We start from the raw sequence: 6,000 nt of genomic DNA, 5'->3' as shown, positions 1-6,000 counted from the left end.
GTGTACACCAAGGATTTTCACTCTGCTCCCTGAATGTAGAGAAAGCCCATTTGCACCGGGCTATTCCCAGAACCAACAGGAATAGCGGAAGAGCTGGTCTTTACTGTTTGGGTCAGGTTTGTGTAACTTGCAGACTGCAGCCCTTGATACTGAAAAGGATCAGTTTCCTGAATGGTGAGACTGGGGACAAGATAAAGTGTTACTCTGCCAGAATGAATAAATCTTGATGTATGAAGTATATTTCAGAAGATATTAGTAAAACATTTGGGATCTGAATCCTCCCAAGATTATAAGGTAAAAATAAGGAGAATGAAAGTGATCTTGCAGCACCTAGTTCTAAACACTGTATAGCAGAATCCACAGCACGAAACCTGGACTTGCCGTAGGTCTGAGAAGGAATTTATGTGCCAGCAACCTGGTTGAGCGTGAAGTTTGCTCCCTTGTCCTCCAAAGCTTAATCCAGACCCTTCTAGCTACAAGCCTTGGCTCCCCAGACAATACACACATATGTTACCCAGACCTAGCCAGCAAACCCAGAAAGTTTTTGTGGTTCTACAGGACTGCTGTCCTTTACTTCAGTCTCTCCACATTCACTCAGGTTTTACAGTGTTTATTCTTAGATAGTGAGGTACCTGGGAAATAGCTGCACTGTGCAGTGGAGCTTGCTGCAGAAATTTTGAAGTCTTTCAGGCAAGAGAAATAAGAAAGATAGGTTTTACAAAGAGATTTCTAAGCAGCTATTCTGTATTCTTTCATAAGTCACAAAGGACATCCAGAGCTATGCGAAATAGTAGAATTTATGTACCTGATTTCCTCTTGAGTGTTTTGGGGGATTTGATCTAGACCTGGACTCTTTTGACAATCAAGACGGTTCTTCTACCTGAGAAAGCATGTCCTTTAAAGCTCTCCTCTGAAGGTTTAAAAGCCAGCTCTGAGACTTGATTTTACTTCTTCAACTCTTTAATTTTCATCTTTTATATCTCTATGGACAACATAAGGAGAAGCCATTTCCTAACATAACTCCCTGCACAACTTTTTCAGTTGATTGTCTCATAAGGAGAAGATCGGGTTTCCAATTTCCTGTCCTGAAGCGTACCGGTTCTGATTTCAAAAAAACTCCAGAAAGCAAAATGGACAATCTTAGGATTGTATATATAACAGAGAGTTCGTAACATGCAGATTTCATAGCTTTTAACCTATGGAAACAGCACGTCTGAGTTTTGCTGTAGATAAAACAACTCTATTCGGTACTGGATGGATAAAACCAAACCAGCATACTAATTTTCATTTCAATCAATAAAACAAAGTGGTAGGCATGAAGTCTTTTCTTTCTTTTTGTGCATCATAGCCTGATTTGGTGAGATCAGGAGGAGAAAGGCCTAACTCTAATAGAGGTCTTGTGTACCACAGCATGAAGTAAGTCTAGCTGCTCTTTTGCATGTGTTGGTTAATGCTTAACTGTTCTACCAGGATATGTCCTGCTGGTGCACACATAACCTCCTACTCAGCTTCACTTGTTCCAGAGGGGATCTCAGAGATACAGCTGGGAAACTTTAAACTGTATTGCAGCAATTTTGGACAGAATCCTGAGTCAGCCTGTTTTCCAAAAATACAGCCAGAGAAGGTGGTCTTAGGATAGTAGGTCTATGCTAGGCTTGTCTTGTATAAGAAGGTAAAATTTCATGGCTAATTTAAGTTAAACTGATGGTATTTGCATTCTTAAATTTACTACTTAAATTTACTAAATTTACATGTTGCTAAAACATGTGGCTTAGTTTTCAGAGATTCTACAGACCCAGTTGTTTTTTTATTAAGAAAATACTGATTACGTTTGTAATGTAGAGGAGGCATTTAAAGGAACACTAGTGACAGTATTTCTTCCCTCTTCAATGCAAAATCTATGTTTCAGCTTAGATGCTCTTTATAGCCGTAATGGGAGACTTACCTGCCTCTCATGTGCATACAACTCATACAACTGAGTCCTTACAGGAAAGCTCTCTGTTTAAAAGGTTGTGGGGGGATGTTACTGGTAGCAAAAAAAAAAAAAAAGTAGCATAGACAGAAGAGGACAGCAAAATCCCATTTAGTCCAACACGACAGGGAGAAATTAAAGAGAACCCTTGTGACTAATGAGTTCAGAAGCAGCTTTGAATCAGTGCAATTACTAAAAACTCGTTTTAATCCAAGGTATTGAAGACTAAATAGGAGTGCTGTTTACCTTATCGGCTTTAACAGATAGTGGTGTATACTCCAGAAAAGTCCATGACTCTTATTTACTTCACTGCAGTGATTTGTTGTGCCTTTAAACACAACCAAAATGCAGACTATGATGAGGTCAAGCAGAATCGCTCGCAATGTGCCGTGCTAGCTTTACAAAGAGACCTCTTTGAAATGCATGTATCCCTTTGGCCAGTATAATCTAGTTTTTCATTGTAATGCGGAGGAATTGTCCTGTTTTCTGCCCTGCTCCTTCCATTTTTATTGCAGTCTCAGATGTACGTGTCGCAGCAACTGAACCATTGCAATTCATGGGTCATCTTCGTAAATCTTTGACATTTTAGCAGCTGTTGCAAGAAGAGCAGAGGCACACCTGAAGCGGGGGTAGGATTTTCCAAGAGCTTGAGGTCACCACAACAGGAATTCCTAGGTAATCTCTGTGCATTCATGAATTACAGCCTTCAGCTTCATCTGGGGATCACATTACAGTGCTGACTTTGCTAGAGTGAAGTTGATATGCCCTTCAAATGTAAAGATTGGCTCTTTTGGAAGTCTAAAGTACACACATGTACTCTAGATTACCTTGAAGTCTGACATGTCCTGTGCTGATGTGGAATAACACTTGTGACTCAAATTCAGGCAGAAGTCTTGAAATTCACCTTCTATTTCATAAAACAGGGCTTTTTTAGTGCTAGCAAGTGAAGGTCACATCTTTTGGGAAGATGTGACCTGCAAATCATTAATTGATTTATATCTCAAATGATCTTAGTTACTCCACGCTTATCCTAGCCAGAGCAAAGCACCTTGTACACCTCTGAGAGGTGTATGTATGGAGAGCTTAATTCTCTCCTTAGGGAGACTGGAGGTGGGCTCCTGGGCCAATAAAATGTGGCCTTGTGAAGCTGCCGTTTGAGAATGACTCTGGCGGGGACATACTGCGGCCACTAAACTGCAACACCATCCAGTCTATGTAAAGTTCATGCCTGTCATTGACAGAAATCAGTGTTGAATTCAGAAATGACTGTTGCAGGAAACTGTGTTTCTCTTCTTTTTACTTAAAGGAAGTATCTTATGAAATTATCTGCTTTACAAGGGTTGCAATTCAGCTAGTTCAGAAAAGAAATGACCCATGAATGTTTGTCAGGGGCAGAGACTACAGGATGAAAAGCTGGGGAGGAAAAAAACTTGGGGTTGCCATGAAGAGAAAGGCAAATTATGGGAAAAGTTGAAGTGTTGGGGCAACTCTGGGGAGAATGGCTGGTGGGCTGAAACTGGAGAAGTAGGAGGAACCGGGTTTAGAGGAGATAGAGGTCAGTTGCCTCTTACTGTGTACCAGGATCTTGGAGAAACTCATCTTTCGTGCACCTGTGAACCTGGGGTCCTTCTGCAAGACCTGACATTAGGCCTCTTACCTTAGAGGCTAGGAGAGCCGCTTACCCTCTAATCACCCCTGTCTTCTTGTCCCAGACTCCATCTGGAGCGAGCTGAGGAGGGCATTAGACGCCGCAAAGCAACCTTCAACTTTTGCCAGCCACTTTTTGTTTTGTCAGTAAAGAATAATGCTGGCAGGCTCTGGCTTCCTGCTTCCTTTGCAGGTGCTCGGCACAAAGGCAGCCAGGCAGCTGCGGGGGCAGAGGGCAGGGGTCTGCTGCGGAGATACGGGGGCTGTTCTGGGCTCTCCTGAGCTTGGACTGTGATACTGCATTACCCGCTCTGTGAAAATTCCCCCTCTGAGGGTACTCGGGTTTTTTTGGCTGAGTCGGTTCACTGGATACCATTAACTGCCCCACAAACGTGCCTGAAAGATTACAAAACAGTTCAAGAAAGCGGTATAGAGAACGAATGTTTAAAAACTGCTGTTTTCCTGGAACACTGCAGCTGTTTGGATGAGATGACAAGCCCCAAACTATAGATGTGTCTTCACAGGGGTATTTATTTCACATTAAGCTTTGCTACTGCTCATGAAAGCAGCCGCAGCTAACAAGTAACAATGCAAAAATCATTAGAGTGTACTGACTGCCAAGACAGTGTTTGTTCCACAGTCTGTTTTGAAGGTGCTTTAAGTCCACTGCTTATTGATGTAGTACACAGACAAAGATACACTTTTAACGTATGGCAGTCCTTCCAGTGTGCTTCACACCAGGACCAAGTAGTCGTTTTGCCTTCAGGCCTTATCCAGCTGTGGAGAAAATTGTGGGCATTTTTACCTGCACATCCCAGGCATCATCAGCAGCAGAATACGGCTGTGGTACTCCAGCGCTGTGTCAGCCAGTGAGGGGCAGATCTCCGTGACTTTGGGGAAGAAGGAAAGGTTCGGGATGGGCTAGAGAAGTATCGCCTGAGGGGGTACCTGAACCAGGAGGCATCTGGGCTAGCCTGTTTTATTAACACAGTGAGGTAAAAGCAAATTGTAGAAGACTCAAAGAACAAACAGCGGGTTTCATGAGTAGCAAAAAAAACAAAGGAAATGAGTTACCTGTGGGTTTGAATCTCCTAGCTGGAGTCTTTGGTGTTTAATGACACTAGCCATGATTTATGCTAGAGCAATAAGGACATTCATGATGTATTCACTTCTGTATGCAGTAACTAGCACCTGAAGTGGGTTCAGCCTTTCATTCAAGAGATCCCTCTCCATCTCCTCTGGATACTTTCATGAAACTCGTAGGAACCAAACTTCTTTAACATCTCTAGCCTGACATGAAACAAGGTTTATATTGATTACTACGTTCAAAAGTTACTGGGAGCATACATATGCACACACAGGTTTATTATGTGTCATCCCCATCGGAAACTGGGCAAACCCCAGACCTCCAGTGGTATTTTTATCATATTCATGTTCCAACAAGCTGGATGGCATTTTGGCAGAGAGCAGCCTGCAGCGAGCCTCTCTGGGCTGCTGACAAAGCTAGGACCTCAGAGCTGAGGACAGCTTCAGGTTCACAGGGCTGACGAGGGAGAAGTCCAAGAGGATTCTGGCATCAGCAACCAACCCGTCTACCATGGCAGTGTTTTTAGTGTGCCACATACTAGATTTAGGGCAATAAAACCGTACAGTGAAGTAAGTTTCTGGAGCAGTCTAGAAACGAGGCATCATTTAAAGCAGTTTGATTCAGTTTTATCATTAGGTTGTTGAGATGACACTTATGACAGATGACTCGTAGAATTATGTCATGGTGATAGAGCATTTAATTGCCTAACAAGGCAGTTCTACAAGGAAATCCTACAGGGGTTATTATAACCAGCGAATGAACTTTGTACCTATCTGCAGGATACACTGAATGTACAGCTGTAACGCTGCCAGGCAGCACTCCTTTCTCATCTGCTCCACTACATCAAGCTACACCCTTACATGCCAGCAGCATTTTGTGAGGGATTCAATCTGTCTGTGTCTTGCTGAGTTTCCATTTACCTTCTTAAACAAGTACATCTGTGCTTTTTAATACTAGATGCAGTCTGCCAGTGGAAATCACTGTACAATTGTTAGCTTACTTCCTGCAGGCATTCAAAGCATGACATTTCTTCCATGGCTTTCCCAAATACTTCTCTGCCAATGTCCTCCGAAAGCTCTTCTTCCCTTTCCCACTGCAGTGATGGGAACCGTTGCTGCTGACAGTCAGCTCTTCTTGAGCAATGGTCCACAGCAAAAAACCACCCACCTACCGCCACTGGCCACGTATCACAGGAGGATACGGAGAAGAATCTTGACGACATGGTATCGTACTTGAGGGAAACAAGGCAGGGAAACAATTTTTTGTCTCCAGTCCAGGGAAGATGCAAACGTCT

Source organism: Accipiter gentilis, chromosome 11 (genome assembly GCF_929443795.1).
Source record: "Accipiter gentilis chromosome 11, bAccGen1.1, whole genome shotgun sequence".
Classification (NCBI taxonomy): domain Eukaryota; kingdom Metazoa; phylum Chordata; class Aves; order Accipitriformes; family Accipitridae; genus Astur; species Astur gentilis.
Note: the sequence above shows the minus strand (reverse complement) of the source record.